At 44.4% G+C, this 11,641-nt stretch overlaps 2 long non-coding RNA genes across 2 annotated transcripts in view; one reads left to right on the top strand and one right to left on the bottom strand.

Annotated features, from left to right (window-relative positions):
- The window catches only part of LOC143737807 (uncharacterized), a 117,738-nt gene that overhangs the window by 28,768 nt on the left and 77,329 nt on the right, over positions 1–11,641 (top strand). The gene's annotated exons all lie outside the window — the stretch shown is intronic.
- On the bottom strand, positions 9,429–9,998 carry LOC143736695 (uncharacterized). The gene is made up of 3 exons (XR_013203564.1): positions 9,857–9,998; positions 9,662–9,749; positions 9,429–9,559 (listed from the first exon to the last, which is right to left on the bottom strand). It is a non-coding gene; the product is annotated as an uncharacterized LOC143736695 (long non-coding RNA).

The following is an 11,641-nucleotide window of genomic DNA, read 5'->3' on the forward strand; positions in this document are numbered from 1 at the left end:
TAGATAGATTAGTTACAAACAAAGAAAGATTAGTTAGAAAAAAAGAAATATAGATAGATTAGTTAAAAAGAAAGAAAGATTAGTTAGAAATAAATAAAGATTAGTTAGAAAGAAAGATGGATTTGTCAGAAAAAAAGAAATATTAGTTAGAAATAAAGATAGATAGATTAGTTAGAAAGAAAGATGAATTAGTTAGAAAGAAAGAAAGAAAGAAAGATGGATTAGTTAGAAAGAAAGATGGATTAAGTAGAAAGAAAGAAAGAAAGAAAGAAAGAAAGAAAGAAAGAAAGAAAGAAAGAAAGAAAGAAAGAACGAGAAACATTGGCTACATATAGAATGGTTGTTTAATTGAATATAGGGCTTCAGGGAGTTTAGATTTAGTATTTTTGTGTTGTACACTACTGGGCCACCGTAGCCTTGGCTCAATTTGAACTGTTGCAATGAAAGTCAATGGGATTTTTATGGTTTTTAATATTAATTTTTAAGAAAACTGAAAGTCAAATCAGTCTGAAAAGATATAGCAACTCGAGTCAGAACAGTCTGAAGGTCTGACCCGAGTTTGGAGTTTGTAGAGTTAAAACTCTAGGACGAGTTAGAGTCAGAAAATTTTGGTTAAGAAAAAGAATAATAAATAGAAAAAGTTCGTCGAGACAAACTTTAAGTTGGCTTGTGAAAGTTTGGACCAGAAAGTTTAAAGAAGTTTAAATTAGTTTGAAGTTTACATTAGTTTAATATGTAAATTAGTTTAAAGTGTAAATTAGTTTGAAGTTTAAATTAGTTTATAGTTTAAATTAGTTTAAAGTTTAAATAAGTTTAAATTAGTTTAAAGTTAAAAGTAGTTAGAAGTTTAAATTAGTTTAAAGTTTAAAGAAGTTTGAAGTTTGTAGTTTGAAGTTTAAATTAGTTTATAGTTTAAATTAGTTTAAAGTTTAAATTAGTTTGAATTTTAAAGTAGTTTGAAGTTTATATTAGTTGCTAGGGTGTTCTGGGTGGTTGCTATGGTGTTGCTAGGGTGTTTTAAGGTATTTTAGGTGGTTGCTAGGGTGTTCTAGTGGTTGCTAAGGTGTTGCTAGGGTGTTGCTAGGGTGATTTAAGGTATTTTGGGTGGTTGCTAGGGTTTTCTGGGTGGTTGCTAGGCAGTTTCTAGGGTGATTTAAGGTATTTTGGGTGGTTGCTAGGGTGTTCTGGTGGTTGCTAGGGCGTTGCTAGGGTGTTCTAGGGTATTTTGGGTGGTTGCTATGGTGTTGCTAGGGTGTTTTAAGGTATTTTGGGTGGTTGTTAGGGTGTTCTGGGTGGTTGCTAGGCAGTTGCTAGGGTGATTTAAGGTATTTTGGGTGGTTGCTAGGGTGTTCTGGTGGTTGCTAGGGCATTGCTAGGGTGTTCTAGGGTATTTTGGGTGGTTGCTATGGTGTTGCTGGGGTGATGTAAGGTATTTTGGGTGGTTGCTAGGGTGTTCTGGGTGGTTGCTAGGCAGTTGCTAGGGTGATTTAAGGTATTTTGGTTGGTTGCTAGGGCGTTGCTAGGGTGTTCTAGGGTATTTTGGGTGGTTGCTATGGTGTTGCTAGGGTGATTTAAGGTATTTTGGGTGGTTGCTAGGGTGTTCTGGGTGGTTGCTAGGCAGTTGCTTGGGTGTTCTGGGAGTTGCTAGGCAGTTGCTAGGGTGTTCTAGGGTATTTTGGGTCGTTGCTATGGTGTTGCTAGGGTGATTTAAGGTATTTTGGGTGGTTGCTAGGGTTTTCTGGGTGGTTGCTAGGCAGTTGCTAGGGTGTTCTGGGGGTTGCTAAGCAGTTGCTAGGGTGCTCTAGCGAATTTTGGGTGGTTGCTATGGTGTTGCTAGGGTGTTTTAAGGTATTTTGGGTGGTTGTTAGGGTGTTCTGGGTGGTTGCTAGGCAGTTGCTAGGGTGTTCTATGGTATTTTGGGTGGTTGCTATGGTGTTGCTAGGGTGATTTAAGGTATTTTGGGTGGTTGCTAGGGTGTTCTGGGTGGTTGCTAGGCAGTTGCTTGGGTGTTCTGGGGGTTGCTAGGCAGTTGCTAGGGTGTTCTAGGGTATTTTGGGTGGTTGCTATGGTGTTGCTAGGGTGTTTTAAGGTATTTTGGGTGGTTGTTAGGGTGTTCTGGGTGGTTGCTAGGCAGTTGCTAGGGTGTTCTAGGGTATTTTGGGTGGTTGCTATGGTGTTGCTAGGGTGATTTAAGGTATTTTGGGTGGTTGCTAGGGTGTTCTGGGTGGTTGCTAGGCAGTTGCTAGGGTGTTCTGGTGGTTGCTAGGGTGTTCTAGGGTATTTTGGGTGGTTGCTATGGTGTTGCTAGGGTGATTTAAGGTATTTTGGGTGGTTGTTAGGGTGTTCTGGGTTGTTGCTAGGCAGTTGCTAGGGTGTTCTATGGTATTTTGGGTGGTTGCTATGGTGTTGCTAGGGTGATTTAAGGTATTTTGGGTGGTTGCTAGGGTGTTCTGGGTGGTTGCTTGGCAGTTGCTTGGGTGTTCTGGGGGTTGCTAGGCAGTTGCTAGGGTGTTCTAGGGTATTTTGGGTGGTTGCTATGGTGTTGCTAGGGTGTTTTAAGGTATATTGGGTGGTTGTTAGGGTGTTCTGGGTGGTTGCTAGGCAGTTGCTAGGGTGTTCTAGGGTATTTTGGGTGGTTGCTATGGTGTTGCTAGGGTGATTTAAGGTATTTTGGGTGGTTGCTAGGGTGTTCTGGGTGGTTGCTAGGCAGTTGCTAGGGTGTTCTGGTGGTTGCTAGGGTGTTCTCGGGTATTTTGGGTGGTTGCTATGGTGTTGCTAGGGTGATTTAAGGTATTTAGGATGGTTGCTAGTGTGTTCTGGGTGGTTGCTAGGCAGTTGCTAGGGTGTTCTGGGGGTTGCTAGGCAGTTGCTAGGGTGTTCTAGGGTATTTTGGGTGGTTGCTATGGTGTTGCTAGGGTGTTTTAAGGTATTTTGGGTGGTTGCTAGGGTGTTATGGGTGGTTGCTATGGTGAACTATTTATGAATTTAAAAGTTCATAAGTGTATGAATTTATGAAAATTCATAAGTGTATGAATTCATGAGTTTATAAGTTTATGAGTTTATGTGTACGAGTTTATGAGTTTACAGTTTATAAGTTTAAATGAGTAAGAGTTCAGAGTATTAATTTATGAGTTTGAGTTCATAAGTGTATGAATTCATGAGTTTATAAGTGTACGAGTTTGAGTTTATGATTTCATGAATTCATAAGTTTATGAATTCATGAGTTTATAAGTGTACGAGTTTATGAGTTTATGAGTTTAGAGTTTATAAGTTAAGAGTTTATAAGTTTAAATGAGTAAGAGTTCATAGTTTATTCATTCATGAGTTTGTGTTCATAAGTGTATGAATTCATGAGTTCATAAGTGTATGAGTTTATAAGTTTATTAATTTATGAGTTCATAAGTTTATGAATTCATGAGTTTATAAGTGTACGAGTTTATGAGTTTAGAGTTTATAAGTTTAAATGAGTAAGAGTTCATGAGTTTATAAGTGTATGAGTTTATAAGTGTACGAGTTTATGAGTTTAGAGTTTATAAGTTTAAATGAGTCTAAGAGTTCAAGTTTAGAGTTTATTAATTTATTATGAGTTTAATAGTTTAAGGCTGCATCTCATTTCTCTGTCTTACCCCTTCCCCTTCCCCTACCCCTTCGTCTGCGTCTTCCCCTTGCCCCTCGATACCGAGTGAAAGGGGGTAGGGGTGAGAACGTTCCTCTAAGAAATGAGACACCACTCGATAACTGGTTGCGTCATCATCGGTTGCGTCATCATCCCTTGCCGCTAGCTGGCTGCTACGTCAACAGAGGCGACAAGTGTTGACATAAACGAAGATGCCGTCGTCTCAGGTCGTGATATCGATTGCCTGGGCTCTCTTTATCTTTGCACGCTTGGGTGCCATCAGTCAAAGACATAGAAGAAGACGATTGTTTCTCAGACGAATACGACTGCTTACGGATCAAGTCATGGTACGTATGTTTTCATTGTATTTAACGGAGGCGCCGGCGGCGACACCATAGCTCAGCAAAACATTAGCAACCGGCTAACATTAGCTAACGTATGTTGTTGTAGCTATGATCTGAGGAAAACGCATGCATTTTTATTTATCAACGATATGGTTTGATTAAAATAATTTATTTTTTGTCCGTGCGGAGGCGATTCCATTTTATTTATCTATGGCACATGCATTTTTTTTTTATATTCAGCCCAATGCTATCCAATGATTTGTTTGCATTATTTAGGTTTTCTATTCTTATGTTAGATCAATAACAAAATCAATAGATTTTTTGATAACACTTTACAATAAGGTCTCATTTATTAATGAATGAACTAACAGAGAGCAATAGACTTTGTTATTGTTAGTTAATAAAATATGTGTGTTCATGTTAGTTCAGAGTGCATTAACTAATGTTAACATAACAACTTTGGATCTTAAAAATGTATATTGGTTATCGGCTTTCAAATGTAAAGAATTATCGGTATCAACCAAAATGTTCATATCGGTGCATCCCTATTTTTTATCCATGTATGTGTTAATTTTGTGATGTGGTTTCAATATCATGTACCCATGGTTTTTTTTGTTCCACCAGGCTGATCGTCCACCTATGTACTGCAGAGTTGATGCAACTGTGCCCATCTTGCGCTTATGGTTTGATGAAGAAGCTGAAATAAAGCAGGACCTACGCCTGACCAGGACAGCCATGAACAGCCTGCAGAGGCTTCTAGACAGGAATCAAGATCATGGCTGGGGAAATCAACTAGAGGTCCTCATATATACCTATTGGTTGGCACACGGACTCTCCTACCGGGTGGTGGCAAAAGTTTTCAATGTCCCCAGGCCAACAGTATTTCGAGTAATACACAAGGTGGCACAGAATATTTGGAACAATTTAAACACAGCTATTTCCTTCCCACATGACCTGCAAGCTGTGGGTCAAGGATTGACCCCTGCATTCCACAACGTTGTAGGGGCGATAGATGGCACACACATTCGGATTAAACCACCAGGACTACATCGTCTAGACTACCTTAACTACAAAGGCTTTTACTCCATCAATATGCAGGCCATATGTGATGCAGATGGAAGGTTCCTGGACATCTTCGTGGGTTACCCTGGGTCAGTCCATGACACGCGTGTGATGAAAAACAGCTCCTTTTACACATCTGGACGTTACCCCCCGCCAGGATACATTATTCTGGGTGATGGTGGGTACCCCTGCCTCCAGACCCCAATATGCCTGCTCACACCATACAAAGAGCCAGTACGTGGACGAGTGCAACAACGCTTCAATTACCGCCAATCAAAGGCACGCAGCATAATTGAGCGTGCCTTTGGGGTAATGAAAACAAGGTGGAGGTCAACTCTGTTCCGGGCACTGGAAGTCAAACCTACCTTTGCACCCCAGGTTATTGCTTCATGTGCATTCTTACACAATGTGTGCTTGGACAATGGAGACACACTGGATCCTGACGAGGATATTGCCAGGGATGATCTTGACCCCCATCCTCCCCATGAACCAATGGCACTCAACGAAGCCTCAGGGAATGCTGCACGTGACGCACTGGCTGCCCAAGTTTCCGGGGATGTGCAGGCCACATGAAGAGACATGTTGCACTGTTGATTTTCCTTCATGAGAATTATATGTAATATATTTAAGAATTTTTATAGTATTTTAATATTGTTCTTCTGTTTTGCCCCAATTTCTAATCTGTTGGCATTCATGTGTTTGTATTGTTGTATAAATGTTATTGTTACATATTTTCTTATTGCACTTTTATTTTTTTTTAAACAATAGCCTGAGAACTAAGAAAGGAAGTTTTTAATGATGAGTAGGCATGTTCTTACCTTGGTATTATTTTTTGTTCCAGAAGTGGAGTGAGGTGTAATGGGATTTCTACAATTGTTTGCAATAAATCTTTTAAAACACACTATTATGGTGACTATGCTTCGGATTTCCGTAAAATTTATCCACGAAAAGACTTTTTATAAGAACCCCATTTATTGCTCCACAGCAGTAAATATTACAACATGTAAATATATCAATAATACATATTCAAATATAAATTATATAAACTCTTAAAACATTATATTAAATTAATAAGGCCTATGTAAACAGTTGTGCAATTGAACAGGTAATTTTTAGAACAATAATACATATTCAAATGTAAACAATATAAACTCTTAAAACAAATATACTTAAATATGTAAATGTTGTAATGTCTGTCTGTGTTCCCCCGGTCTTTGTGCTTTTGGTTCAGTCCTGTTCAGTTTTCCCGCTCCTCGTTTGTGTTCATGTATACCACGCCCCCTTGTTATCTTGTTTAGCTTGTTTGGCCTTGTATTTAAGCCCTGTGTTTCAGTCCAGTCTTTGTGAGTTCTTAATAATGTTGTACTTGTACCTTGATGTTGGTGGTTCTGTTCCTGAGTCTTGTGCCCTAGCCAGAGTCTTTATGTAGTTTGAGTCTATTAAATAAAGTGTGCTGCAATTGGATCCTGCTTCCTCCTTGCTTCCACCTCATCGTGACAGAAGAACTCACCGCCAATGGATCCAGCAGTTGTTAGCAACCAGGTACTAAGAAGATTTCTAGCCTCTATGTTTCAGGATGGCCAGCGGATCGAGAAGTATGTGAGGGACTTTTTGAACTGCTGCCATCTGGGATCGCTGTATGACATTGAGCTCATGGACCTGTTCTGGAGCGGGCTGGATGCGGATATCGCGCAACTGATGCCGGATGATTATACCGGTTGGACCCTAGAGGGATATATTGACCTGGCCCTTTACTTGGGGGGTTCGGCATCTACGGTGGGCTTGGCTGATGAAGCACCCTGCCAGTTCACAGTATCCCTGGAGCCTATCCACGTCCCGCCTGTCCAGCCAGAGACCGTCCAGCCAGAGACCGTCCAGCCAGAGACCGTCCAGCCAGAGACCGTCCAGCCAGAGACCGTCCAGCCAGAGACCGTCCAGCCAGAGACCGTCCAGCCAGAGACCGTCCAGCCAGAGACCGTCCAGCCAGAGACCGTCCAGCCAGAGACCGTCCAGCCAGAGACCGTCCAGCCAGAGACCGTCCAGCCAGAGACCGTCCAGCCAGAGACCGTCCAGCCAGAGACCGTCCAGCCAGAGACCGTCCAGCCAGAGACCGTCCAGCCAGAGACCGTCCAGCCAGAGACCGTCCAGCCAGAGACCGTCCAGCCAGAGACCGTCCAGCCAGAGACCGTCCAGCCAGAGACCGTCCAGCCAGAGACCGTCCAGCCAGAGACCGTCCAGCCAGAGACCGTCCAGCCAGAGACCGTCCAGCCAGAGACCGTCCAGCCAGAGACCGTCCAGCCAGAGACCGTCCAGCCAGAGACCGTCCAGCCAGAGACCGTCCAGCCAGAGACCGTCCAGCCAGAGACCGTCCAGCCAGAGACCGTCCAGCCAGAGACCGTCCAGCCAGAGACCGTTCTCGTCACGTCTTCCCAGTCAGAGACTGATCACGCCACGCATGCGCCGCCTGAGCCCTCAGTGACCGCAACACTGGCCATTATGGCCACAGCCATGTGGTGTGTGTGGGCTACGCACACACTTGAGCCGGTGTCCGCTGATCCTGCGCCAGAGCCCGCTGATCCTGCGCCAGAGCCCGCTGATCCTGCGCCAGAGCCCGCTGATCCTGCGCCAGAGCCCGCTGATCCTGCGCCAGAGCCCGCTGATCCTGCGCCAGAGCCCGCTGATCCTGCGCCAGAGCCCGCTGATCCTGCGCCAGAGCCCGCTGATCCTGCGCCAAAGCCCGCTGATCCTGCACCAGAGCCCGCTGATCCTGCGCCAGTCCTGTTCAGCCCAGAGTTTCCTTCACCGCTGGTCCTGCCCAGCCTAAAGCCCTCTTCACCGCTGGTTCTGCCTCTTTCTCCTGAGCCGGTGCCTTCTCCAGGCTACGACCCCGTAGCTACCCCCAAGAATTTTTTGGGGGGGGGCAGTAGGCCACCACCATGGCCGCCCGAAGGGTCTTCACCGCCGTGGCCGCCCGAAGGGTCTTCACCGCCGTGGCCGCCCGAGGGGTCTTCACCGCCGTGGCCGCCCGAGGGGTCTTCACCGCCGTGGCCGCCCGAGGGGTCTTCACCGCCCTGGACGCCCGAGGGTCCGACAGCTCCGCCCTGGACGCCCGAAGGGTCTGCTCCGCCCAGGACGCCCGAGGGTCCGACAGCTCCGCCCTGGACGCCCGAGGGTCCGACAGCTCCGCCCTGGACGCCCGAGGGTCCGACAGCTCCGCCCTGGACGCCCGAGGGTCCGACAGCTTCGCCCTGGATGCCCGAGGGTCCACAGCCTGCTCCGCCCTGGTCACGCCCTCAGCCTGCTCCGCCGTGGCCTCGCCCTCAGCCTGCTCCGTCGTGGACACGCCCACAGCCTGCTCCGCCCTGGTCACGCCCTCAGCCTGCTCCGCCGTGGCCTCGCCCTCAGCCTGCTCCGTCGTGGACACGCCCACAGCCTGCTCCGCCCTGGCAGTCTGTTCGTCCAGCTCCGCCCATGTTCCATGGCCCAGGTCCGCCATCGCAAGACCCCGGTCCCGTTCCCTGCACGGACCTGGCCCGCCATCCCTCCCCCGGGACCGCCTCCGCTCCACCACCCTCCCGAACTATGTCTCTAGTTTTGATGGGCGTCGGGAGCCGCCCGTAGAGGGGGGGCTATGTTGTAATGTCTGTCTGTGTTCCCCCGGTCTTTGTGCTTTTGGTTCAGTCCTGTTCAGTTTTCCCGCTCCTCGTTTGTGTTCATGTATACCACGCCCCCTTGTTATCTTGTTTAGCTTGTTTGGCCTTGTATTTAAGCCCTGTGTTTCAGTCCAGTCTTTGTGAGTTCTTAATAATGTTGTACTTGTACCTTGATGTTGGTGGTTCTGTTCCTGAGTCTTGTGCCCTAGCCAGAGTCTTTATGTAGTTTGAGTCTATTAAATAAAGTGTGCTGCAATTGGATCCTGCTTCCTCCTTGCTTCCACCTCATCGTGACAGTAAACAGTTGTGCAATTGAACAGGTAATTATTTTCACATCTTTTCAATCATTCTTTCAAAGAGGTCTAAAAACCTCTGTGACTTCGCCTCACTCTCTTCATGGCGCCTTTGCTCCTGAAGGGCCTCCTCGATCAGGAACTCCATAATAGGATTGGACCTCCTCCTAGATGTGGTGGCACTTGTTGCTGCTGGGGTACTGGTTAGCATTCTACTGGTTCCTGTGTCAGGGGTCCAGGATGCTGCTGTGGTGGAGAGCTCTGAGGTAGAGGGCTCCACAATATCCTAAAGAAACAAGGCAAATCGTGTTACTTTTAAGAAATTTTCAGCAAATATCTCCTCATGAAATTTAAAGAGAAAGTTTACGAATCTGATGTTAGTGGAATTCACGAAAGTACTGAATTACATGGTAAATGATTAGCCTCACCATGAGGATTGTCATGGGATCCTCTGCTGGTTGGAATGATGCCACCACCACAGGGGGGTCCATCGCAGGCCGGGCACCCAAAACCTTGTGCATGTCTCCATAGTACTGCCATGTAGCAACACTGACCTCACCCTGGTCTGTCCCTGAGCCGGTTTTTGGAGTCCTCAATTCCTGACACACACACACACACACACACAATAAACAACTGGCTAGTTGATACATTCATTAGGAAATTGGAAATTATTTTAAACTTGAAATCATATACCTTGTATTTTTGTTTTAAATTCTCCCATTTTTTGGAAGCCTGCTGTCCAGTCACCTTGCCCTCTAGGCCAATCTCTTTCACAAATTTCCTGCATCACAACCGACAGCTCAAACTTTCAGCATTTTAAGCACAACACAGAAATAAAAATTCAGAAAAACAGAACGCAAGACTATGATTGAACGATTAATTACTCACTCCCATTGTTGTTTGGCCATTGTTTTGGACTTCATGAAGTCTTTTTCATTCTCTGCCCTGAAGCGGATGAGCCGCCGAGTCTCCTCAGGTGTCCCTGAGGGAAAAGGAAAATATACGTTACCGTTACCTTGCTAGGTGAATCTCGTAGTAAGCTAGCTCTACCAATATTAAAGTCCAATATTAAAATCAGTCAAGGAATAGTAATGTCAAGCAAATTCACTTCACACTGATTTCACCTAAAAACTACAATATGAATTGTCATAGCTCAGCTCGACAAATAGCGCATAGCTGCTAGCTAGCGGTTTACTACCGATTCAAAACAAAAACATTACAATTAAAACCACTTGAACATTTTATTAAAAGGATCATAAAACACGAGTGTCATAATTATAATATCAATTAAACTGCTGAAAATACTTACATTTGTGCGACTCCTTCACAGTTCGACGTTCAGCCATAAAATAAACTTGATGCCGGCACTTTTGAGAAATTCCTACGTTGTTAACTGTTACCCCTCTGTTTCAAGTGTGGTCCTCCGCAAACTTCTTTTCAAGGGCTATGTAGCCCTACGCCTTGGCCCTAGCCCTTAATCAAAATGAGAATTGAGACACCACTTCCCCTCACATGAACGCGCAAAACCGAGGGGGAGGGGTAAGGGGAAGGGGTAAGACAGAGAAATGAGACGCAGCCTAAGTGTAGATAGAAAAGTGTCATAGATAGATTAGTTTATTAGTTTAAATGAGTCTCAATGGCTCATAGTATATAGAATGGCAGTTTGATTCAGTCTAGGGCTTCAAGGAGTTTAGATTTGAATTTTTGACAGTTGGCCAGTTTGAAAATCTGAACATTCCACAATGTTAAGTCAATGGGAGTTTTTTCCGAGTTTGATCGTCATTTTTAGGAAAACCGTAAGTCCGATCAGTTAGAAAAGATATAGCACACTAAGTCAGAACAGTCTGAGTGTCTGAGCCGAGTTTGGAGTTTGTAGAGTTAAAGCTCTAGGAGGAGTTAGAGTCAAAAATTTTAGTGGTAATAAAAAGAACTAGAAAAAGTTCGTCGAGACAAACTTTAAGTTGGCTTGTGAAAGTTTGGAACAGAAAGTTTAAAGAAGTTTAAAGTAGTTTGAAGTTTACATTAGTTTAATATGTAAATTAGTTTAAAATGTAAATTAGTTTGAAGTTTAAAGTAAATTGAAGTTTAAATTAGTTTATAGTTTTAATTAGTTTAAAGTTTAAATAAGTTTAAATTAGTTTAAAGTTAAAAGTAGTTAGAAGTTTAAATTAGTTTAAAGTTTAAAGTAGTTTGAAGTTTAAATTTAGTTTGAATTTCAAAGTAGTTTGAAGTTTATATTAGTTGCTAGGGTGTTCTGGGTGGTTGCTAGGGTGTTCTGGGTGGTTGCTATGGTGTTGCTAAGGTGTTGTAAGGTATTTTGGGTGGTTGCTATGGTGTTGTTAGGGTGTTTTAAGGTATTTTGGGTGGCTGCTAGGGTGTTCTGGGTGGTTGCTAGGCAGTTGCTATGATGTTCTAGGGTATTTTGGGTGGTTGCTATGGTGTTGCTAGGGTGTTTTAAGGCATTTGGGGTGGTTGCTAGGGTGTTCTGGGTGGTTGCTATGGTGTTGCTAGGGTGTTATACGCTATTTAGGATGGTTGCTAGGGTGTTGCTAGGGTGTTTTAAGGTATTTGGGGTGGTTGCTAGGGTGTTCTGGGTGGTTGCTATGGTGTTGCTAGGGTGTTATATGCTATTTAGGATGGTTGCTAGGTTGTTGCTAGGGTGTTTTAAGGTAT

The sequence above is a fragment of the Siphateles boraxobius genome, unplaced genomic scaffold, assembly GCF_051911475.1.
Source record: "Siphateles boraxobius isolate OS27281-9 unplaced genomic scaffold, OSU_SipBor_1 130, whole genome shotgun sequence".
Classification (NCBI taxonomy): Eukaryota; Metazoa; Chordata; class Actinopteri; order Cypriniformes; family Leuciscidae; genus Siphateles; species Siphateles boraxobius.